The following is a 25,010-nucleotide window of genomic DNA, read 5'->3' as shown; positions in this document are numbered from 1 at the left end:
GGTCAGAAAGCAGTCTGGGGCTCCCCGTCCCAGCCCGAGGACATCGGAATCTGCATCTCCACAAGAGCCCACGTTCAAGTGTGAGCAACACTGGTTTTTTGTTTTTTTTTTTTTTAATTTTTTTTTTAACGTTTATTTATTTTTGAGACAGAGAGAGATAGAGCATGAATGGGGGAGGGTCAGAGAGAGAGGGAGACACAGAATCTGAAACGGGCTCCAGGCTCTGAGCTGTCAGCACAGAGCCTGACGTGGGGCTTGAACCCACAGACCGTGAGATCATGACCTGAGCCGAGGTCGGCCGCTCAACCGACTGAGCCACCCAGGTGCCCCAACACTGGTTTTAACAGAGATCTTTATACCACGTCTGACCTCTCTGAAGAGTGGGCTCTCTGGGGAGAGCACCACATTGACTGTCCCATCGGTTTTTCTTTCTTTTCTGACCTTGTGCTTTCGCTTTTCAAGACTTAATTCATACATATTTCTTTAGGGCTCATGAGCAAAGAGGCCAAGCCCAAACTCCAGTACAGCTGTCAACGGAGAAGGGCAGTTATGCATTGCTTTTAACCAACCACAACATGCACTGAACTTTTTGGTCAAGTGCTCTGCTATGAAAATACTGGGATCACAGATACTAAGATAGTAGGGGATCCTCTTGACCTTTTAACAAATTCCACATGATTGCTGGTTGGTAGGAAGGGACAATTTCACTCTGTTACAGTGAGGGTCGCAGGGGGGGGACGCAGAAAGTGGCACCCACCCCCTTGCACAATTTTCTCTTTAGGCTACTGCACCTTACGGTCCTACCTTCTCATTTGGAGGGAGGAGCAGGAGGATGTGGGGGAGACACCGCCTTGCAGGCCCACCCCTGGGAGCCGCCTCCCACTCACACCCACCCCCTGGAGTTATGCCACGAGAGCTGCAGGCACTAGACCTGCTTCCTAACCCCCACCCCGCTGGCTGCCATGGGTGAACAATGGTCAAAACCAAGATGGAAACGGGGGCTCCCTCTGGCTCAGGCGGTAGAACACAAGACTGCTGATCTCACTCATGGTCCTGAGTTCAAGCCCCACAGTGGGTGCAGACGTAACTTAAAAAATACCAAGATGAATACCATCTTAATGCAAATCCTCACATCAATGAACACCTGGGGAGGCCTTTAAGAAGGAACGTGAGCCTGGGGTGCCTGGGTGGCTTCACGGTTTGTGAGTTCAAGCCCCGTGTCAGGCTCTGTGCTGTCAGCTCAGAGCCTGGAGCCTGCTTTGCCTTCTGTGTGTGGGTATCTCTCTCTCTCTCTCTCTGCCCCTCCTTCCCTCCCCCCCCTCAAAAATAAACATTAAAAAATTTAAAAAAGCAAGAAAAGAAGGAATGTGAGCCTTCAAGCTCCAACAAGCCAAGCTAGTATGGAAGCTGACACGGAGGGTGTCAAGGCTACCGTTCTGAGCCACGGGGCACAAACACACGTTCTTGTCTGAACAGCTCTCAGTAGGAACCTGCTGCGGTGTGCGTGGAGGACCAGGCTCTCCGGACGTTCCCCTGCAAACTGCATTCCAGGACGTTACGGGACCAAATCTACACTCCCGGTCAGTGCAGTGACTGAGGTCAGTTCTCACAGATCTTTACAATTCCACTAATTTCATTTTTTTTAATGCCTTGAACCAAGGCATTGAAATCGCCTCCAAATTTCATATTTCTTTTTTCTTTCCTTCCTTCCTTCCTTCCTTCCTTCCTTCCTTCCTTCCTTCCTTCCTTCCTTCCTTCCTTCCTTCCTTCCATGCCTTGAACCATATATAGCTTATGGCCCAACTCAGGGCACTTTTGAGAGTGCGAACACATCGGGTAGATGGGGTGTTGGAACAACAGACATAAACTAGGATGGTCCCGGGCAAACTGAGACATGTAATCTCCAGGCCTTTAAAGAACTAAAAGAAGGAGAAGGAGGGGAATACCCATACACAGAAACACTGAGAGACTGCTATAAAGACCCTAGAACCATAAAACAGGCACCTTGTTCAGATCCCAGGGCTGCGAGGCTCTGTACGTTCTTATTTGTGGGTAGAGTGAAAATACACCGTGGGTGCCGAGAAAGGGCGACGGCAGCCAGTGACACCCAACAAAGCCGCACTGTTCTTGCCATCCTCACCACTGAGCCTCACGTCGATAATATGATTTTCTAGAGTGAGCGGCTCTGAATAATACAACCTCTAATGTTCTCCGGGGAACTGCACTCGACACTGATGTGCATTGTTTCCCCTTAACTCACAATCTCAGAGCTGGATTATCTAAATGGTGTCAGGACAGAAAGTCTCCCACCTTCTATTTTAAACCACACCTGACAACAGATGGGGTCCACGCCGTACAATTTTACAAGGTTTTCACATGCGTTATCTTAGCCGAGATGCAAAACAGCTTCGTGAGATTTGTCCCCCTCCCACACTCCCCGTAACAGATAAGGAGACTGGGTTCAGAGAAGCGAGCTCCCCTTGGTGCCTGCCCCCGCAAGGGCACTTACCAGCAGGATGCTCACGGTCAGGGTCCCGCTGCTCCTCCCCACTGGGCTGTAAGCTTTCCAAGTGGCATGATTAAATCGTCCATGTTTTCTGAGTATCTAGCACTCAGAGCCTAGGACAGCCAATGTCCCAAATTATTCTTAATTAGCTAATTAAAAATTATTTTTTGAGGTAATGAATCAATTGCATAGGAAAACGAATTGGTACATTTCGATTCTTGTGTCTGTGTTCTCATTTTATGACCTAGAGAAGGCAAATACTATATACATACAATATTTTTTTTGAGTTTATTGATTTGAGAGGGGGGGGGAGAGAGAGAGTGTGTGTGTGGGAAGGGGCAGAGAGAGAGAGGGGCAGGGAGAGAGAATCCCAAGCAGGGTCTGCACTGTGAGCACAGAGCCTGACACAGGGCTCAAACTCACGAACCGTGGGATTGTGACCTGAACTGAAATCAAGAGTTGTATGCTTAATTGACTGAGCCACCCAGGCGCCTCTATAGGTAGAATATTTTTAAAGAAATACGGAGATGATCCTGTTAAAGAGAAAAGAGGGGTACCTGGGTGGCTCAGTCAGTTAAGTGTCTGACTTCAGCCGAGGTCATGGTCTCACAGTTTGTGAGTTTGAGCCCCGCGTCGGGCTCTGTGCTGACAGCTCAAGAGCCTGGAGCCTGCTTCGGATTCTGTGTCTCCCTCTCTCTCTCTCTCTGCCAATCCCCCGCTGTCTCCCTCTCTCTCTCTCTCTCTCTGCCACTGCCCTGCTCATGCTCTCTCAAAAAAGAATAAACATTAAAAAAATTAAAGGAAAAGAAAGAAAAGAAACACAGGACTTACTACTATGTAGTTAACATGGTTTACAGGAGAAGGAGCGTCGGAAATGGCACCTGAAAGCAGAAGGCTGAAATGTCTTAGATCAATCAGATCCTTTAGCTCTGCCCTGATTTCCATGGACTTCAACAACAGTCCCATGTAAAACACTTTTCCCAAGCTGCCCACTGAAGGTTTTGGATCGGGGCTGCTGTTTCCGGTCTCTGCTATAATAAGTATGGGCCAGAAGAAAACCTGAGGTCATTCAGTGCCTTCTTTAGTGTTTGTTCTGAGTCAACAAGGAAAAAATAGCGTGGAACACTTTAGGAGATTATGGCGAGATCCTAACATTTCCCGTTTCAGTGCGTCTCCTTAGCTGACACCAGGGGTGCACACGACTGTATTGAGCTTTTTCTGCAATACCACTCCCATAAAGCAAACTGGAATGATGGATGGATGGATGGATGGATGGATGGATGGATGGATGGATGGAAGGAAGGAAGGAAGGAAGGAAGGACAAACAAACAACCCCCAAACAAGACAGAGTGGGGATTAAACACACATTTAATGGAGAAAGCGTGTGGACGCTGAAAACCTACACTTGTTTTCTGTAGTTTTAGCTACTTTGAGACCTGACCAGTGCCAAGATCAATACGTACAATGGATTAAGTTTCGTGGAATGTCAGAGAAAAACACACAGATGTCAAAGTGACAGTCCTCTTATATTTAAGCTTCTGTACACTGCTTGTCATATTTCATCAATATAGTAAGAGTACATTACAACATCTGTATGTAGGACACCACGAAATATTGTAAAGCATCCTTATGTGATAATGACATACCTACCCAGAATTTAGGTGTCTGCTTGGAACCCTAATGAGAATAGAAAATAATCAAATAAACAATAAAAAATAAATCGATGAACTTTGCTTACATTGAAACCTTAAACCCATGGCAAATTTACTCTTTTTCACAGGGGATTCTATTAAATTTGGCTGTGTGCCCTCCTTCCCCCACAGCCCAGATCAGATTATAAATTCGGGGGATTGCTTCAGAAAGTCATAGTAACTCAAAGGCAAATCCCAACAGCAAGGGAAGAGATGGTAAAATGATGTTGAGAAAAAGCAGAGGAGCGCCTGGGTGGCTCAGCTGGTTAAGCATCGACTTTGGCTCAGGTCATGATTTCGTGGTTGGTGAGCTGGAGCCCCGTGTCAGACTCCGTGCTGACAGCTCCAAGCCTGGAGCCTGCTTCAGATTCTGTGTCTCCCTCTCTCCCTGTCTCAAAAATAAATGAACGTTAAAAAATATGAAGAGAAAAAAAAAAGAAAAAGCAGAAATTCTGGCACAAAGCCCTGTAAGCTGTATGGTCCCCAGTGACATTGCTATTATTACAGCACAACATACTAATTATGACTTATGGCAACAGACCTAACTTACTAACAGAAGCTTAGATCATGCTCAACAGATTACTAAAGAATGTGTCTAAACAGGTCATCAATTTCAGAAAGTTTTCAAACCATAACGGTCCGAGTGAGAGAAGACACCATCACAGGGACAAATTCTGAGCCATTTGGAAAAGCTCAGCTACCCAGAACAACTTCTCCTCTGGAGAAACAGAACCCGTATTTTACTACAATTTACTTTTAAGCATTAAAAAGTATTTCCTGAGGCGCCTGGGTGGCTCCGTCCGTTAGGCGTCCGACTCTTGATTTCGGCTCAGGTCACGATCTCAGTTCCTGGGATCGAGCCCGGCGTCCTGCTCTGAGCTGATGGCACAGAGCCCGCTTGGGATCCTCTCTCTCCCTCTCTCCCTGCCCCGCCCCTGCTCATATTTCTCTCTCTCTCAAAATAAATACATAAACTTAAAAAACAATTTCCTGGGGTGCCCAGTGACATCCCTATTTTCCCAAGGGATGTATGACTGGTAAAATAGCCGTCCTAAGCGAATGGAGAAAAACATGAAAGTAAAACAAAGCATGAAGCGATGGCATTATTAGGCTACTGTCGTGCCCTGAATTGTTAGCCCCAGGGGATCTACCACCATGCTTCAGTCTTCTTCACTCCTGCAGTGGTAGTCTGGCTGGGGCTCAGCACCTGGTAAGGGTTCAGTAACTGGCTGTTGAAATCCCTATCGTAATTCTGTAGCCAAATCAGATCATTGAGGCCAAAAATGTAATCCGTGGTCAAATCATGAAATGCTCTCTTTAAAAACAACAACACAAAACCTTCTTAACCCTTTACCTTTTCTTTTTGTTGCCAAGACCAAGGTGCACGTATGAGTTTTTAAACATTAGACATTCCGTTTCTTAAAAATGTGACCTCTTTTATTTCTCTGATTAACTTAAGACCTAATTCTTAAGCTCCTAAAAATACCAGAGGAGAACTCAATTCCTTTTTACCCAGGTTAATGGGTAACTGATGCTTGTTCTCCAAACAGCAGCACACACACAAAACTCACAGGTACCTATCACCTTGAGTGAAACCACAGTGACCACGTAGATTTTAAAATAAAATCTGTGCTTCCTTGAACTGCTTTCCCAGAAGACAATACAACCTAGTCTCCAGACCCACGAGGCCAGGATCCTCTCTAGTACATCATCAAGGTAAAGAAAGCCTGGTTTTACCACAGACACTGCATGGACAGGCACAATACAATTGTGGTAAAGAACATTCCATGGTCTACAGAGCATGCATCACAGACTGCCCTTAAATACCCATTTTCCCACATGCAAAACACATCAAATCCAAGTCTCATCCATTTCTATTAAAATCCCTTGCTTTAAAAAAACATACTCATGGGAGAAGCCCCCTAGAATGTAGATTAAAATTTTAAGTGGACAGTAAATTAAACCAAACAAAAGATGAATATCTTGCAAAAAAGGATTTTATTCTGCAAAGGAAGCATTTAAAGAGTTAACTAATATCGGAAGTCGTTTTTTTAACAGCGAAGAGCAGATCTCAAAACAAATACGTTAAAAACTTATCGTCAAAAAGGTATTTTAAAGCAGTGGCTTTGAAAAGCTTATGAAAATTACAGACCTTATCACCAGAAAGTGCAGATACATGTACACACACACACACACACGCACGCGCGCGTGCATGAGATTTCAAAGGAAGATGGAAACAAAACATGCAAGACTGTCACCCTCACCCTCAATGAATTCACGGTTCCAAACTTTGGTTCCGAAGTATGAGATCTTCCCAAATTGAGATCTAAGCAGACACTTAAAAATGACCTTCCCTTCACTCTTTGTTTCTAGAAAGGCTCTCCTCTCCTCTTTTTCTGTTTTGTTTATAAAGAGGTTCTTAACATATTAAATATGGGACTGTAAAGTAGGACAAAGAAGATAAATTTACTCGGGCATAAACTGCATCAAAAAAATCTTCTACAACACCGGAACACTTACCCGCACCATCATTTCGACACTGGCTTACGGACAGGAAAGTCTGCCAATCGGAGGCACAAAAATAAAACTTTCAAAATACCACAAGGAAGCACTAACTTTCTTCCGTCTACAGAAACTTACCAGATGAAAGAGAAAAAAGAAAGAAAGGTAACGAGTACCTATTTACTTTGAAGGACGTACAAAGAAACAAATTTGTCTTCAGAAATTCAAATAAATTTCAAATAATAATTACCTGCCATAAAAGTTCTTGTCTAGCTTGAATTTTTCTCCCCCGCAAAGAAGGTGAACTCTATCAGTTGGCCCTTCATGGAAATGCAAACCACTGCTCAGTTCTGGTGGGTGAGTATCGCCATGATCCCAGAATTTGGGGTATGAAATGGACAAAAGCAAGTCTGTGCATCGCTGGGATTAGCAAAATCAAACACATGTTCAAAACCAGACCTGCCCCTCAACACCACTCTCCTCAGTTTTTGTTTGCCCAAATGTAAATTAATTCAGAGAAGTTGCTGGAAAAATAATGTCTGTTGTTTAAGGGTAGAGAAGAGAAGCAAATGGGTCTTTACATGTTACCTCCAAGAGAAAGGCCACTCTCTCCCCCTACCTTTGTGAAACACAAACGGAGGGGCCCGAGGACGCCTCTGTTCCAAGTTCTTTCAGTGTGGCGCCATGGGCGTCAAAAATCTTTGTAATCCCAATGCTTGAATACCATGAACACTGCTCCATTTACGCTTATGATGGTGGTGGTGATCTCATTAGTCATTTCATGGACTAAACCCATCGCTTGGTAAGGATACATAGGGTACCAAGGAAAAAGGATTACCAGGATGGATGTCCTCCTTTACTTCCAAAAACCAAAGCAAACATGTGACAAGGTGGATTCTAACACAGGAAATAATTTACTTAAGTAAAAGACTTTCATTTGTTCATCTGATAAAGACAGAGTAGACACATACATGCCCAGACTACCTCTAACATACTGTGCATGTCTAATTGCATTAATTATCACTTCCGTGGGGAACCTGGTTTCTTACAGCTGAAGTCCTCACTCTGGCAGGGCTTTTCCCCACGCAGAGCTACATTTGCAGGCTTGAAGCATCACTGGTTGTAAATGGGAAATTGGTTTAGGCAATCAATACGGCTCTCGACAACATCTATTTAAAAAATGACATCAAAATTGAGCACACCTTTCTACAGAATATCATTATAGCCCAGGCAGACATTTTTAAATGCTGGTGCGTATCCCAAAAAGGAACTTCCATTCAAGCAGACTGCACCTGCCTGAGTAGTTAGGATGAAGGTGAGTGGCTGAGAGTCATGCATTTCACAAAGCACAGGATTGGGGAGAAGAGTCTTTGGGTCCTTAACTCGGATGTAGAATGAATTCTAAAGCGGAGTTGTGTGCAGTGAGATCTAGAGACCTTACTACAGCCTGAAACAGACACACACACTCTCTATCCAGAAAAGACACACACACACACACACACACACACACACACTCTCTCTCTCTCTCTCTCCCTCTCTCAAGAAAAGCAGAAGGGTGTGGCACTGTGTGGTAAAATCATCCAAGATCAAATCTCCAAATGGAAAGAAGGTGGGTTCTTGAGAAACTGGATACGGCCAAAGATATGAATGAGATAAAATGAAAAGGGAGGTATATATTCAACTAAAATGGAGAGAATGTAATCTTAAAGTAAAATGACAGCTAGAAGAGAGCTGGTGCAGGCTGGTGAAGCCAAGTGTTTAACATCACGTCTGTGGGGGAAAAGTGCATCTTAAGAAGGTTTTTATGAGGCTCCGTAAGGAAGGCAGAACTTCTATCGAGATACGGTTGTTGTTTTTTTTTAACATACCATGCACTTTTATGAAGCTTCTAAATCATTAACTTTGTTTAGATGAATGTTTTAAAACACACAAAAATAGGCGCACCTGGGTGGCTCAGCCGGTTACGCGTCCGACTTCGGCTCAGGTTATGCCCCTTTTTATACCTGTTCCTGCCAGTGGCACAAGGTGAATGGCAGTGGAGAAATAAGAAAAGGAAACTTCACGACTTTCGTCGGCTTGGCGAGCAGAGAAACCTACAGAGGAGAATTACAAGAAACCAAGGGCTCCCTCAATGACAGATGTCAAGTTCGTCAAGTTTACAGAGGACAACAAAGTCAATCAAGTTTGAAAGGACAGACAACTGTCAGTCTGCCCAGTAGCATAGACGGCCCCCCACTATGCTTGCCAAGTATTCTGCCTCTAGCTGACAAGACACCCTGGGGACGCTTCGCGGAGCTGGTGGCAACAAGGTAATCTGAGCCCCAACGGTTAGGAAATATTTATGTGAGGCTCTGTTTACCCGCAAATCCTAAGTAAAACCAGCACAGCCCCGACACAGCAGAGGGGCCCCATCACAGCTACCTTCGTGAAGTGCCAGACTGTGGCCGAGGGAGGACAACCTCAGGAAAGGTGCAGGAGAGGAGAAAACAGAAATGGCTTCTAGGGTACAAGATTTGAGCCGTGGAGGCTCTACCGGCACCACAGGTAAGGAAGCCAGCAGGAGCAGGGGGTTTCTGAGTAAGGTTCCCATTTGGTCAAGTCCTGTTTGCAACTAGCCTCTGGCACAGAGGGCAGCTTCGTCTGCAGTTTCCTGCTGTCATTTTGGACAAGCCAGGGTTCCAGGCAGTGACAGAAGCCTGGTGTCTTTCTTCGTGATACTGGTCTTCCCAAAGAATCACTGGAACCGGAAAATTCTACGATATACCTTGAAAGTACTGAGATGTTTAAGAAAAGCCTCAAATAATTACAGTGCGGGGGGAGAAAGAACCACAAGGGTATACTTCTTGAACGACCAATGTCTTCATCTGCCACTGATGATGGAGAGCACAGAGCTAAATTAACGTGGCCCTTGGGATGCCTGGTGGCTCAGTCGGTTGAGCATCCGACTTCGGCTCAGGTCATGATCTCACGGTCTGTGAGTTCGAGCCCCACATTGGGCTCTGTGTTCACAGCTCGGAGCCTGGAGCCTGCTTCGGGTTCTGTGTCTCCCTCTCTCTCTGACCCTCCCTCATTCATGCTCTGTCTCTCTCTGTCTCAAAAATAAACACCCATTAAAAATTTTTTAAAAAAATTAAAAAAATAAATTAACTCGGCCCTCAGTGACTGCTGTGCTCGTACCTTAATCACAATAGTTGATAAGAACCCCTGGATCTTCCATTTCAGTTTCCCCAACAGTTACCACCGATACATACATCAGCTAGGCTACAGAATAGTGTGTATCTGGGTATGATCTGGATGTGATGCTCGGCACTTCTGCAGCCGTTTTGCCACCATGCAGAGCAAGCCTGAGGACCAGGAGCACGTGGTAGAAAGCAGAGTGGAATGACAATAAGAACCTGGGTCTTTGTTGGTATCACCGAATCCCACGTGAAAACAGACGGTCCTCAACTTATGATGGTTTGGCTTGTGATTTTTCTACTTTACACTGCTACAAAGATGATACGCATTCAGGAGAAGCCACACTTCGAACTTTTAGTTTTCATCTTTTTCTAGGCTAGCCACGTGTGGTACAATATTGTGGGTTTTTTTTTTTTAATGTTTATTAATTTTTGAGACAGAGACATAGCATGAATGGGGGAGGGTCAGAGAGAGAGGGAGACACAGAATCTGAAACAGGCTCCAGGCTCTGAGCCATCAGCCCAGAGCCCAACGCGGGGCTCGAACCCACGGACCGTGGGATCGTGACCTGAGCTGAACTCGGACACTTAACCGACTGAGCCACCCAGGTGCCCCACAATATTGTCTTTTGACTCTGGGCAGCAGCAGCAAAAGCCACCCACCCAGGCAGCCACGTGATCGTGGGGGGAAACAGCTGATATACTGACACCCGTCTGTACCCTCCAACCATTCTGCACATTATTCAATAAATTACAGGAGATACTCCACACTTCATTACAAAATGGCTTTGGGTGAGATGATTTTGCCCAACTGTAGGCCAATGTAAGTTTTCTGAGTACATCTAAGTGGGCTGGGCTAAGCGGTGATGTTTGGTAGATTAAATGTACTACATGCGTTTTTGAATTACGGTATCTTCAACTTACAATGGGTTTATCAGAATGTAACCCCATTTCAAGTCAAGGAAGACCTACCCACTTATTCCTGGCTTATTTCTTGGTCCCACAGGACAGTGATTCTCAAAGTAGGGTCCCCAGATAAGTAAAAGAACCACCACTGGGGAATCTGATACAAATGCCAATTTTCAAGCCTCACCCCAGACTTACTGATCCACAAGCCTGGGGGTAGGGCCCACCAATCTGTGTGTCAATAAGGACTCCTAGTGAGTCGGATGCACTCTGACACTTAAGAACCACTGCCATAGGAAACACTACTTACGATATCAGGTATCAGTCACTGTTAGACACAATCAAATGCATGTTGAACCATACAAAGTGGGTTAAAGACCTACAGTTCTGGGGCACCTGGGTGACTCAGTCAGTTGAGCATCTGACTTTGGATTTCAGCTCAGGTCAGGATCTCAGGGTCATGGGACTGAGCCCTGCATTGGGCTTCATGCTGGCCGTGGAACCTGCTTAAGATTGTCTCTTCCTCTCCCTTTCCTTCTCTTCCCCCCAGTCATGCTCTCTTTCTCGCTCTCTCTCTCTCTCAAAAAAAAAAAAAAAAAGTATCGTTTTACCCTTTGATTTCTCAACAAAGAACATACTACAGGTGGCGAAGAAAGGTGAGAGACAAATGGACATTCAACAAATTCTCAAACGAAAGCTTTCACATCGTTATTGTAGAGAGGGAATAAGAATCTTTGCTAGCTTCCGAACAAAGCAGAAGTCCCACGAAGAGCAGATTTGAGAAAGAATGGGGCTGGGAGGAACAGTTATTGCGATTAGCCAGGACAAGCCTTCTTCCCGATGAGAGAGAGACTCAAGAGTTGCTGGAGGAGGGGAATACAGAAGTTGTCAAAAAAAAAAAAAAAAAAAGGCACACAACTGGATTAAATAAACATAAATACTCGATAATCAGACACGAAGCACACCAAAAAAGTAAGCACATATGCGTTGTGTGATCAGACATGCTGGTGAAAAGAAACAATAAAATGTGGCAGCAATCTGGGCAAGAACTCTGAAAAGTTTGAAATTATTCTGATAATTCTCACCAGGAAGGGTTTTGCCAATGGACATGTAACTGTAGAGTTCTCAGCCCAGCTGCCCAGTACAACCTCTTGGGAAACTCTTAGATCCCATTTTATGAAGCTACATCAGCCCTATCCCGGAACTGGCAATGAATCTTTGAGGATGATGTTCAGATGTGCATATTTAAAAAATTTTTTAATGTTTATTTTTGAGAGAGAGAGAGGGAGACAGAGACAGAGCATGAGTGGGGAAGGGGTGGAGAGAGAGGGAGACACAGAATCTGAAGCAGACTCCAGGCTCCGAGCTGTCAGCACAGAGCCTGACGCGGGGCTTGAACCCACAAACCGTGAGATCATGACCTGAGCCAAAGTCAGACCCTTCACTGACTGAGCCACCCAAGTGCCCTTAGATATGCGTTATTTTTAAAAACCTCCTCCAATAATGATGATGTATACTGAAGACTAAGAAGCACTGTCTGAGAACATCAGAAAAACAGTAAAATTTTAAAAATTTGAAGCCTGTTACACCATCGCAGAACTGAGTTACAACTGTCCCTTACAAAAGAGACAAAAATCAAAATGAGTGGAGGAAGAATATGAACATATTGTGAATGTTACTTTCACGTCTTCCTGTTCTACTAATATGGAATTCTTACTTATCTAATAATGGAAAGGGATGACTGTTCTATTTTAAGGACCGGCTCCAGTCTCAAAGAGGCTAAGATGTTAAGAACACTTCCTTCTGTGGGTTATGTTAGAATTAGTAACATTTTGGGGAAAGGGTTTGCACAAATAAAGTCAGGGTTTGTGGTTCTCTGAAAAGTACACTAGGGAATAGAGACAACCACAGACATGCCCCCAGGATCTCACAATCCAGCTGGAGATGTGACCTTCACACAGGTGCCAAATGAGCAGAAGAGAGGGAGGGCAAAGAACGTTTCACGGAGCAGAGGGAGCTTAGGTGAGGACCTGGGGGGGTGCCTAGAATCTGGAGGTGCGGCGGTAGGCAGGCACAACTTTGTAAAGCCACCAAGGGGAGGCCAAAAGGGCAGGGGGTGGTTTTGGTGGGTTTGGGGAGGAGGGATATACAATAGGAAGGAGGAAAGCCCCTGAGTCCTCATGGTGGACTTTCCACCCCTGTTCTGCCCAGGATGGTTACCATAGTAACCTCCTTGTCCTTGCCAGTGATTGGTTTAGGAATGGACATGTGGCTCCACTCTGGTCAGTGAGATGCAGAGACGTTCTCCAGGGCACTTCTGGGCAAAGATTCCTCCACTCCTTAAACACACCCACAATGCCCTATCTGGATGTGAGGCTTCATGCTTCTGCAGCCATTTTGCCACCACCAGGGGATGCATCAACCAATGGCAGACAGTGCGGCAGAGGGGCACCAATCACCAGAGCCTTTGAATCAACCAACCTCAAGAGCTGCTCTGTAGACTTAGGTCATGAAAAAGACTAATCTTCCTTATCACACAAGGCACTATTGACTTGGAGTTTTCTTGGGTTTTTAGTTGTACCTAAAACTTACTCAAATAGTACTAGACTGGAAAGAGGAGTTAGGATGAACTCTTGAGGGCTCATAGGCTAGGTTCAGTACCCTGGATCTTGTGCCGTGGGCAGAGAGATTTTACTAATTTGGAGTCTCGTAAGAGGGTCACTGTTGGGGGGCGCCTGGGTGGCTCAGTCGGCTGAGCGTCCGACTTCAGCTCAGGCCATGATCTCGCGGTCCGTCAGTTTGAGCCCTGCGTCAGGCTCTGGGCTGATGGCTCAGAGCCTGGAGCCTGCTTCTGATTCTGTGTCTCCCTCTCTCTCTGCCCTTCCCCCATTCATGCTCTGTCTCTCTCTCTGTCTCAAAAATAAATGTTAAAAAAAAAAAATTAAAAAAAAAAAAAAAAGAGGGTCACTGTTGGTAGTGAACGGCATGAAAAAGAGCTGGGTTACTTATTAACAGTTCATAAAATATCTCATTCCCTCGTTTTCTTACGGGACGCTAAACGTGTATACAAATTCAAGGTTGGGCAGAAAATGGTATAGAAGCTGTAAAAAAAAAAAAAAAAAAAAAAAAAATTCCAGCTGCTTGATTTTGCCTGAAACCTCCATCTATATCAGTTACAATACACGTAATAAGCAATTATCTTCTCAATGTTCCCAATAATTATCTTCTCTAACCGGCTTTTAAAATATTTCCCATTCAACTTTTAAGAGGAACAACATAATTACCAAACCATTGATTCCCTTAACTTCTCTTAGACACCCAAGATAAAAGTGCAATTATCTTGACAAATAGGGACACGCAATGGATATGCGTCATCCCAGAGATCACAATCAGGGAGCGTGGAATTTCAGGAATATTTTTGGTCATGAAAATCTAGAAAAGCTGTCTGCTAATATCTGAAGTCAAAGGAAAATATGAAATCAGACTTAGAACCTCACTGCTACCTTGTATTGCTTGGTCAAGTCTTGGTCATCCTTAAGTAGACCATCAAATGTCACCACCTTTTCATTCCCATCTTCCAGAGACTATTAAGGGCCAGACACAGTGTTCGTCTCAGGGAGACGGGGATTAGTGGTACAGCCTTGGTCCTCATCGAGCATGGAGTAAGAGAAGGGAAGTTATTATGACATATTTCAATTTAACCTCATGATAAGTACTTACCCGAAAGGTGTGAGCTAAGGGCTACAGGAACACAGGGGCGTAGTTGATAATCCAAACTGAGATGTGGGAATGGGTTATCAGAGGGCATCACCCTTGGGGGAAGTCCTCCAGATCAGTGAGTTGACCCTCAAGGGGAGGAAGTATAGTCTTCTAAGAAGGCAGGCACGCAGCAGACGTAGAGGCAAGGAGAGCCCACAGGACGGGGTGTTTATGACAGAGTTGTGGGAAACCAAAAACCCCCAGGCTGGATGACGAAAGGCTTGATGTGTCAAGCCAAGGAGTTTAGATTTTGTTTTGAAAGTAACGGGAGTCAGTGAATGTCACGTGAGCTCAGAAGCCACAGGACTGGGTTCATTCTTAGGAACTACTGCTCTGGCTGAGCTCAAGAAAAAGGCCTGCCTAGGAAAGGAGCAAGGACACTCCTTCGGAGCTGTTCCATCGTGGAAGTATAGAGCAATGATGTCATCTACAGAAGTGATGGAGGCAGGAGCGAAGTCTGGGCTGGAGCCTGGTGGTATGGGGCAGTGGGGCCCAAGGGTATAGTTGATGGACCCCTGAGAGAAGGAAGTGGTCTTGGATCTTGGAGGGTAAATCCATGAAGCAGAACCCCGGTTAGGGTTACCCAGGGGAAGCCCCAGTGATCCTGGGATGTTAATGAGACCATACAGCATTTCACTTGTGTGTGGACCACGTAACTTTCCACAGATAATTCTGTTTGCTGGGCATGCACTGCATAATTAATCTGTTTCCAGCTCAAATTCTCATTTCATGCCCTTTATCTCAAGGACAGAAGCATAAAAATCTACGTGTGGGTGGGTGGGATTCAAAACATGGGATCAGAAGCAACAACAAAGGGTCCATATCGCTCTCAGAACTGCTTACAAAGCTCCCATCAACCAGTCACGCCTTGACTTTGCCTTGACTTTGCCTTTCGGGCAGAAACCCTTCAACCACCAGATTTAGGACAAGCTCTCTGCAGCCTCTCTCACTTCCCGTTTCTCACCTTCACCTGAAATGTGTTGATGCTCCTGATTACTACCTTTTCGTTCCCTTTGTTTATTCCCTTTGTTCTTAAAATGAGCACTCCTAGTCCACTGACAGATGAGCTAATAATAATATACACCAAGAGCCTAGTGCAGGGCTTGACTTATAGAGAGAGGGCACTGGCCAAGTTGTCTGCTGGCTACAACACTCTCCCTTCTCCAAACACAAGCCTTGAGTCCAAGTGCCCTCTTTACTTTGTCACCCGCCTCTCTCTCTAGATGGTACAGCATTGTATAGGAGACCGCAGCTATGAACCTGTCGCCGAGAGAGAATGGGGTAGCTATTCGGCACCTTCACCAGGAGAAGGGAGAATCAGCTATTTGTTACTCATGTTTGCTCCAGAGACCAATGCATTTTCTTTCCAAACACATGTTTGGATATTTATAATTTGTTTGGCTCCTACCCGCCCTAGGGGAGGCAGGAGAGCAGTTAAGTTACTGAATCAGAAAATGTCATCACTTTTCCTAGCAACGCATCCGAGCAGATGGCAAACGGCTATTTTTACAGCTTGTTTCTCTATTGCACGTAGAAATATTGGTTAACACTGTATTTCTGTCCTATGTGGGCAACAAGCAAGAACCTAAGTTAGACGGCCGCCAGGAAGGCTGGGGGGAGGCTCGGTGAATGGTGGTGATACATTCCAGCTTTACCGTGGCAAATAAGCAAGCCTCAGCCTGTGCCAGGCCGGGGAGCTGGGAGCACCCACTTCTCCCGAAGCTAAGCAATGCTAAGCAAGGCAGCACCAACAGCCACCCAGAGTGACTCTCACCGCCTAACACCACATTCCATCAAATGTGCGATGTCACCATCACAAGGTGGGCATTATTCTATGGACCACCGAGAAAAGAAAGGCACCCAAAGTGGAGAGTTTAGGAGGAGAGCCCCACGTGAAGCGAGGGTACCAAAAAGCCACAGAGAAGTAAGCCCACCATGCTGAAAGGGAACTGCAGAGAGACCTTGGAACCGAGCGTGGAGGAAGGGGGACTCTCCCCTGAGGATGTGAACTGCAACCAAGTGCTCCGAACGTTTGCCTTCTGAATTCCCATTACCAGCGTGGTCCAAACATCCTCAGGCAGGGATTGCAAACCTTGGCCTGAGTTTGGTCGCGCCCCCAGTGACCTGTAGACACAGACTCTCAGGAAGACGACGTCAAGGGTGACCGGAAGGTGCACCTCATTTCAGATGCATGAACGCCTAAGAACACGTGCACCTGGGAACAAAACTACCAGAACCTCCCCCCACGATGAGGATCATCCCAGGAGCTATTCAGAATCGGCAGCTGAGAACACCACAACCACGAAGAGGGAAGACTGAAACCGAAGTCCAAAAAGCAAGACCAAGGTTGAACAGGTGACCAAGGGCAGGGAAAGGCAGCACACGGGAGGCAGCACGGCCAGGTGGGCGGCTAGGAGCAGGTCCTCACGAGCAGGCTGGGGTCTGGGGCTAAGCCCCCATCCGCTGGCTGCTCTGGCCTCAGGAGCCAGGAAAGAAGCTCTCCCAGTTTCAATTCACGGTCAGGAAAAGGCAGAAAATACCTTCTCTAGGATGAGTGAGGACATGAAACAAGGATTGTATTTTAGAAGTGTTTTGTACACTATAAAAGCACTGTGCCCGTAAAAGTTTATGTTTTCTCCTCCTCGGATGAGCATTCTGAGGCGCTCCTCCAGTCACAACCCACATTTTCTAAAAAAATAAAAAATATTTTCTTGGAAACTTTCACTTAGCAGAGGGCTGTGCATAAAGCAGGGCCTTAACAAATCCTTATGAAGTGAATAACTAAGTACTGTTAACCTCTGGCCCCAGCCCTATTCAGCCCCAGTTCCTGAGGGTCCGTTGCTGTGGTGGCTGCAAGCAGAAAAGAGAGGGAAAAAATAAAACCCGCCTGCCTGGGATATGAGGTCTTTGGGCCGAAACAAGGACACAGATCCCACACACTCACCTCTGGCCTCCCTGAAACTCACACCGAAACCAAAACACTAGCCGGGAGGACAGCGGTGACTGAAGGCAGGTTCCAGGAGCCAGCTTTACAAGGGGGTCAATCAGGAGAGACGACAGGGAGCTTTCAGAACGGCAGGGTTGCTCACCACTGGCAAAAAACACCCTCAGCATCATCAAAAAGCCCTTTTGGCGGGGGGAGGGGAGGAGGGGCGCCTGGGTGGCTTAGTCTGTTGAGCGCCTGATTCTTGATTTGGGCTCAGGTCATGATCTCATGATTGTGACAGCACTCAGCCCAGAGCCTGCCTGGGATTCTCTCTCTCCGTCTCTCTTTCTGCCCCTCCCTGGCCTTCTCTCTTAAAAAAAAAAAAAAGGCCCTTTAGGAGATGAGACCAATGACTAGGTGCCTTAGAACATGTGGGCATCAGCCTGTCAAGCTTATTAACAGGGACCAACAGAGAAAGGAGGTCCTTGCACAGCTAGTATTGGGCAGGAAAAAAAGGTAAGTTGAGAGCGAGAAACCCAAGATCAAAGGCATGGGTTTCGATTCCCACCGTGAGTGGTCCTGAGTGTTCCAAGGGCCTGTGCTTTAGGAAAGTAGGAGCACTCTAGAAAAAGGGCCAAATTCTCAGTCTTCACATACAGAGCATTATGCTCAAGACAACATTCAGAAGACTGACCATTTTTTATTGATCTTATTTAAGTAATCTCCACACCCAACATGGGGCTTGAACAGATGACCCTGAGACCAAGAGTTGTGTGCTCCACTGAGCAAACCAGCCAAGCACCCGGGAAGACCAGTCATCTTATTTATTTATTTATTCATTCATTCATGTTTAAAAAAAATTTTTTTTTTACATTTTATTTTTGATAGAGACAGAGCACAAGTGGGGGAGGGGCAGAGAGAGTCAGAGACACAGAATCCAAAGCAGGTTCCAGGCTCTGAGCTGTCAGCACAGAGCCCAACGTGGGGCTTGAACTCACAAACTGCGAGATCAGGAACTGAGCCGAAGTTGGAAGCTTACCTGACTGAGCCACCCAGGCGCCCCTCACTCATTCATTTTTAAATGTTTGCTTTTGAGAGAAAGACAGAGTGTGAGTGGGGGAGGGGCAGAAAGACAGACGGAGACACAGAATCTGAAGCAGGCTCCAGGCTCTGAACTGTCAGCACAGAGCCCAATGTGGGGCTCGAAATCATGAAAACGTGAGATCATGACCTGAGCCAAAACCAAGAGCTGGACACTTAACTGACTGAGCCCCCCAGATGCCCTTTTAAGTTTACTTATTTATTTTGAGAGAGAGAGAACATGATCAGGGATCAGGGGAGGAGAAGAGAAAGAGAATCCCAAGCAGGCTCTGGACCCTCAGTGCCAAGACAAATGCAGGGCTCAAACTCAGGAACCTGAGGCAAAACTAAGAATCAGATGCTTAACCCATGGAACCACCCAGGCGCTCCAGGAGACTGATCATTTTAAACCATGGTCTGTGTTTGGTACAGGATGCCTGAAACTTCTTTGCATTCATTTTATTCTGAACACTTGTTTCAGCAATGATTTTAGAACATTTCTAAGGGGGCTATTTTATTTATTTTTTATCAACTTTATTTTATTTACTTTTTTGGTGTTTATTTATTTTTTTTGAGAGAGAGAGAGAGAGAGAGAGACCACGCACAAGCAGGAGAGGGGCAAAGAGAAGGGGAAACGAAATCCAAAGCAGGCTCCAGGCTTTGAGCTGTCAGCACAGAGTGGGGCTCAAAACCATAAACCATGAGATCATGACCTGAGCCAATGTCAGACACTTAACTGACTGAACCACCCAGGTGACCCAAAGGGGGCTATTTTAGTTAACAAACCAGGAAAAACGCACAGAGCTGTTCAAAACACTAATTTAAAAAAGTGATAGACAGTCTCACATTTTGGCCTTTTCCAGACATTCCTTACAGAATCAGGTATACAGAAATACAGAACTTTTAACAATGGACAACTATCACAAGACCCAACCTACAAGTTTCCTGTGGATTAAAAGAGGACACACACACACACGGACGGACACACACACACACGCACGCAAGCACGCCTGCACAGTCAAAGGCCTGAGCTGAGCCCAGTAGAAAACAATTTTTCTGGGAAACTTGGGAACAAGGTTTATTTCACCTCAGGCTGTCAGCCAGCATTTTTGTTGGACTCAAGTTCTTACAGATTTAAATAGTTCCTGTTCTCAATCGCTGGCTTCGGGCTAAATACTTAAGGGTTCTTATCTAGGTGCCCTACTTGATAAGGACTTAAGAAAACATACTAAAAAAAAAAAGTTTTAGTAAACTTTTTCATGACAGTAGCTGTCTTTTCCTCCCTGAGGAAATCTGGCTCTTATCTACAGGAATTTGCTGCCAAAGAAGGGAAGCCTCTGTGAGCTTAGGGGGTCTGTACAGACATTAACAATCCTAAATGCCATATACCCTTGGTGGGACCCTTCTGATCTCTGAGCACCTTAGAGACGCCAATTTTGTAGACTCTGATGATAAGTTCTGCTGCCATTTTATAATTTAGAAATTAAGGGAGAAAAAAATTAAGTAGTTTGCCCAAAAGCATAAAGTTAAGTCTGTGTCAAGATCGAAGCATCAGACTAAAGACTGTCTGGGTGCACACCTTTTTTTATTTTTATTTTTTTTAACATTTATTCATTTTTGAGAGACTGAGAGCACAAGCAGGGGTGGGGCAGAGAAAGAGGGAGACAGACAAAGAATTTGAAGCCGGCTCCAGGCTCCGAGCTGTCAGCACAGAGCCCGAGGCAGGGCTCGAACCCACGACCCAGTGAGATCATGACCTGAGCTGAAGCCAGATGCTTAACCGACTGAGCCACCTAGGAACCTCTGGATATACACCTCCTGACTCATACTTAAGAGGTAAGACGGGCTTGGTAAGAACATTTTCTGTATTTTTATTGTTATTTTTAAAAGGACATATTGGTTTGTTGTTATTTTTTAATGCAAGTGTTCAGATGCTTCTGTGCAGCTCACCAGGTACACACGAGATCCATTTGAAATTAAGTGATTATTTACGCATTTATTGTTTGCTTCCGTTCGAGTGTAAGCTTCTTCCTGAGCAGGATTCATGCCTTACTTTTCCACCTGGCCATCTCTCCCTACACCTAGTGCACTGTGCCACCACACAGAGCCCGAGAGGGGCATGAAGTAATGAGATGCAAACGCGGCCACCTTCGTTTTGCCGCAAGACAAGTCTTACCTAGACATTGAAAACCCGAGTCATCAATTTCAGATACATTTAATCAGGCTTCAGGTATCCAGCTTGACTGGCCCAAATCACACTACTGCTCCCTTCTTCCCTTCTCCTCTTCATCCCTGGTAAAGTCCCATGACCCAGCAGGGCAACGGAGGCTCTAAAAGCACACTGTATCTAGAAGCTTAAAGAAGGGTCGAAGACAATTGTAATGAAAAACAAACTTCATATTAAAAAAAGGAAAATGAGTACATTCCAATCTTAAAAGTCATGATTCAGCGTGTCTCTGAACATCATGTAAGATTTGCATGGTCTTTCTCTTTCATAATACGGAGCTTATGTGTATAAGTTTATATGCATAATATGAAGCCTTAATATGTAGTTTCTGCACAGCATGAAGAACAGTGAGTCATGAATCCAAAAACCCCAGTTATACGGTCTGAGCTCTGTCAGTAATAATCTATGAATTACTCAGCGTCTCAACTTGTAGAAACCCCTTACCTCTTTTTTTTTTTTTTGCTTTTCTATTTGAAAAGATACATTCCTTTTGTCTTTCACTTCACAGGACTAGTGAAAAAATTAATACCTCAATCTACATTATGCTTCAAAACATGACATTTTTACACAGATTCTTATACTGGTAAAATGAGCATGATTGGTAGACTAGGCTTTTACAGCTGAGATGTTACTACCCAGACGTAACCATCCAAGAATCCAACAGAAGTCCCGAATTGTTTTTTTAAATTCCCTTCTCTGTTGTTCTGTACCAGTGAAATCTGTTCACATGTACATGTATCATTCTTGTACATGTACAAGACCTATCAAAAATAGATAGGTCTATTTTTGAGATGCAGATTTTCCGGGAAAAGAAAAAATGGTGCAAAGAGGTTGTAGACAAATTAAGAATCTCAGGATACTGAAAAAAGGGCTGACAGTATCCATGGGGACAGGGATTCAAACCAGGTGGGCTAGAAAGGGGGAGGGGCAGAGCCTTGCACGACTCAGAGTCCCTGGGGCCGAAAGGAGCTTCAAGACACCCACGGGCTTGGAGGTTGGGCCGTCCAGTGTTTGCCCCTCAGCTCCGTCACTTGCTGCGTACTTAAACTTCTCTGAGGTTTCCTTCTGCATACTCTGCACGGTGATAATAAAACGCGAAGTCATATACACAGCACCACGTACCCGGGGAATGTTCTGTGAACGGCAGTGGCTTAAATACGAGCAGAAAGAAGCCGGGGCTTCCTAGAGCATTTATAATGCCAGGTGGTAACTGATGTCTACCCTTCTGCCTCCACCAGGCCGTGTAAGCTCCTGGAGGGCCAGCATCCATGCACCAGGTCGGCTGCAAATTCAGGACACTCTGATTCCATAGGTCTGGGGTGACGCCCCGGCAAGCAGATTTGAGATGAGCTCAGGGGTTCTGATGATACACGGCCGGGGTTTAGACACACTAACCAAATCCAATATGAAATCCCTGTCTGCTCGGGACTGAAGAAGCAAGATGGTACCCAACAAATGGGTTTACCGTTCCACGGCGGGGAGAGAAATCAGTCAATAACTAGGCTAAGTTTACCAGCTATGGAATTACGCAAAGCCCTGTTATACGCTGAGTGGAAGCCGCAGAAGCTTCCCCATGCCTGGGAAAAGACAAACACACCTAGAAAACCTCTCCCCAAAATCTTTCACCCCTTCCCTTACAGGCTCTCCCTCCAAACGGGTGAGGAGATTCACTATTAGCTTGACGTGCTTTGAAATGGGTACAAAGCCAAAGAACCCAATAAGTAAGAATTTTTAGCTGGAACCTGCCTGTCCCAGTAGGGACAGCCTGTCAGTTATTCTTTTCTGAGGTTTCTGAAGGCAGTTTTGTGGGTGTGTTCTCTCTCTTCCCAGGAGGCTCAGGCAATACAAGAGGTCCCCAGTGCAAACCAAAGCTATCCGGCAGAGGATTTGGGTTTCCTCATCCCCTGTGTCTAGACTGTATCCTCTCCGCCGGGAAAGTCACCAGCAAGATGCCACAATGGGCAGTGGAGGGACAATCAGGGGGAGCCCGCGTGGCTGGAACGTGGGATGGGAGCACCCACAGCAGGGTCTGCTTCGGAAAGAAGAGGGGACCCAGGCTCTCACTGAGAGAAGAGGGAAGAAACCCACTCCGGCTGCAGGAAGGTCTGGCAGCCATGGGAAAGGAAGGGATGAGTTACCGCGGGGCTTGGACATGAATTTCATCTACAGCTGCGTGGGAAACGCCGCTCCTTGAGGATTTGATGGCAGAGATTTACCAGATGAAATGAATGAGGCCTGAGGCCTGGGAGTAATGGTTTCCGTGGTCTGTGACCCCTGTGTGGACTCAGATCCCTTTGTGTCATGATGACTTAAGAATTTCCACATCTGCTAAGTCAGTATTACGTGGAACTCAAACCTGACTCAAATGCACCTTGAAGCCTTTGCTGACACCTGTTTTACTCTGTTGTCAGTAATGCTTCATAAAGCTCAAGTTTAATGACAGAAGTTTGGCAGAACTGATATATATAGTTCAAAATGATTAATTTATCTTTGATCGCAAGGACTATTCAGGCTACTAATGCATTATCCCTAAAGTAAAATTCTTAGCCAAATATACTAGGTTCCCCAAAGGGTCTGGCGGATTTCAGGTAAGGAGAGAGAGAGACTGAATTAAATACCTTAGATTTCTGGTATTGAGCACTCTGGAAATATTCGTGCAGTTTAGCCCTTAAATGAGGACTGAGACAGAACAGATGAGAGACAGCAAATTACAGAATTTGATCCAAAAGGCTTACCTGGGGTAAATCAAATGACGACTCATTTCCAACATGGAATTAAATCAATTCAATTAGCCAATGGGTATCCTATCTTTAGATCCAGAGCAAAACGGTTAATAGGGCTGTGCTCACTGAAAAAAGACACGACACTTTTTCTTCCTTCAAACCTTATATTGCTAATTCTATGCCTCCCGGATAATTTTTTTTAACTATGTTTTCTCGCAAAGAATTGCTTGTTGCTCTCCCTGGCCTCTGAGATCAGGTTTCAGATGAAGGGTAGTCAAAGAGTTAAGGATCCATTCCAAGACAGGAGTGGGATGCGGTTAATGACCCTGAGTAATACAGAGGAAAAGCATTTCAGAAGACACCAGGGCCCGCAGAAAGTCCTCTGGCCTACCCAGACCTGACGTAGGTCAACAGGCGCACAGCAGGAGACATTAAACCAGCTAGATACACGCAGCGAAACGATCCCACCTGAGGCAGAGTCTCTTTAAACTATTTTCAAGTTATAGCAAATTGCTAATATTTTAACATGGGAATCTACTGTATACAAAACCTTTGAAACTCCCAGCAAGGCTGGCTTGAAGCAATGTGTGATGTGTGCTCTGTGTGCACCCTATAAACCAAAGGCAAAATGACCTGTGGATCCAGAAATGTCTTCCTCGACTCTGTCCCTAGCTGAAAGCTGGAAAGCTACTATGAATCCAGAGGGGTTCATGTGATTCTAAAAGAATGGCCGATTTAGCTATTCTAAACTCACATCACCTCTTCTGTGTGTAAATACTCATACATTTTATTTCAAATAATTTTTTTAATCTTTATTTATTTTTGAGAGGGGCAGGGGGAGAGGGACAGAACAGGAGCTGGGAGGAAGAGGGAGAGAGGGAGACACAGAATCTGAGGCAGGCTCCAGGTTCCAAGCTGTCGGCACAGAGCCCGACGCGGGGCTCGAACTCATGAATCGCGAGTTCATGACCTGAGTTGAAGTCAGACGCTTAACCGACTGAGCCACTCAGGCGCCCCAATACTCATAAAACTTCAAAGCATAAAGACAACTGGGCTCACCCAAATTTGATGATATGCAAAGGACCAATTACACCTAGCATTAAAAGCAAGGAAGAAGTTGCTATGACACCAGCCGGCTAATACTGTGGCTATGAAGCCCACCTCATTCTTTCCCCACCCCCAACCTTCCAGCCAACAAGTGAGATTAAGCATCGTGCCTCTAAGTACTGGGTGGTTTGAAAAATAATTCATAGAAACTATTCTCAAGGCATAGATAAGACACCCTCCCACCCCCACCAAGCCCCCAAATTCAAAAGTACTCTAAGTCTCTCCTACTCCTTTGAGACAAGTATTGATTCTAAAGAAAGAACTGAGGAGTCAGCTCTGCAAGGGAACTTTTAATGGACAAGGTAAGTGTTTCTTTATAAACTTGCACTTAGTTATGGGCATTTTTTCTCCCAAGGGTGCTGTGGATTTTTATCAACAGCTGCTGGACAGAGGTTCGGAAAAGGTGA

General features: G+C 45.4%; 1 protein-coding gene across 2 annotated transcripts in view; it reads right to left on the bottom strand.

The window, feature by feature from the left end:
- Positions 1-25,010, bottom strand: part of KANK1 (KN motif and ankyrin repeat domains 1) — a 210,605-nt gene that overhangs the window by 79,256 nt on the left and 106,339 nt on the right. The window lies entirely within an intron of this gene.

The sequence above is a fragment of the Neofelis nebulosa genome, chromosome 12 (assembly GCF_028018385.1).
Source record: "Neofelis nebulosa isolate mNeoNeb1 chromosome 12, mNeoNeb1.pri, whole genome shotgun sequence".
Classification (NCBI taxonomy): domain Eukaryota; kingdom Metazoa; phylum Chordata; class Mammalia; order Carnivora; family Felidae; genus Neofelis; species Neofelis nebulosa.
Note: the sequence above shows the minus strand (reverse complement) of the source record. Positions and strands in the feature narration are given on the sequence as shown.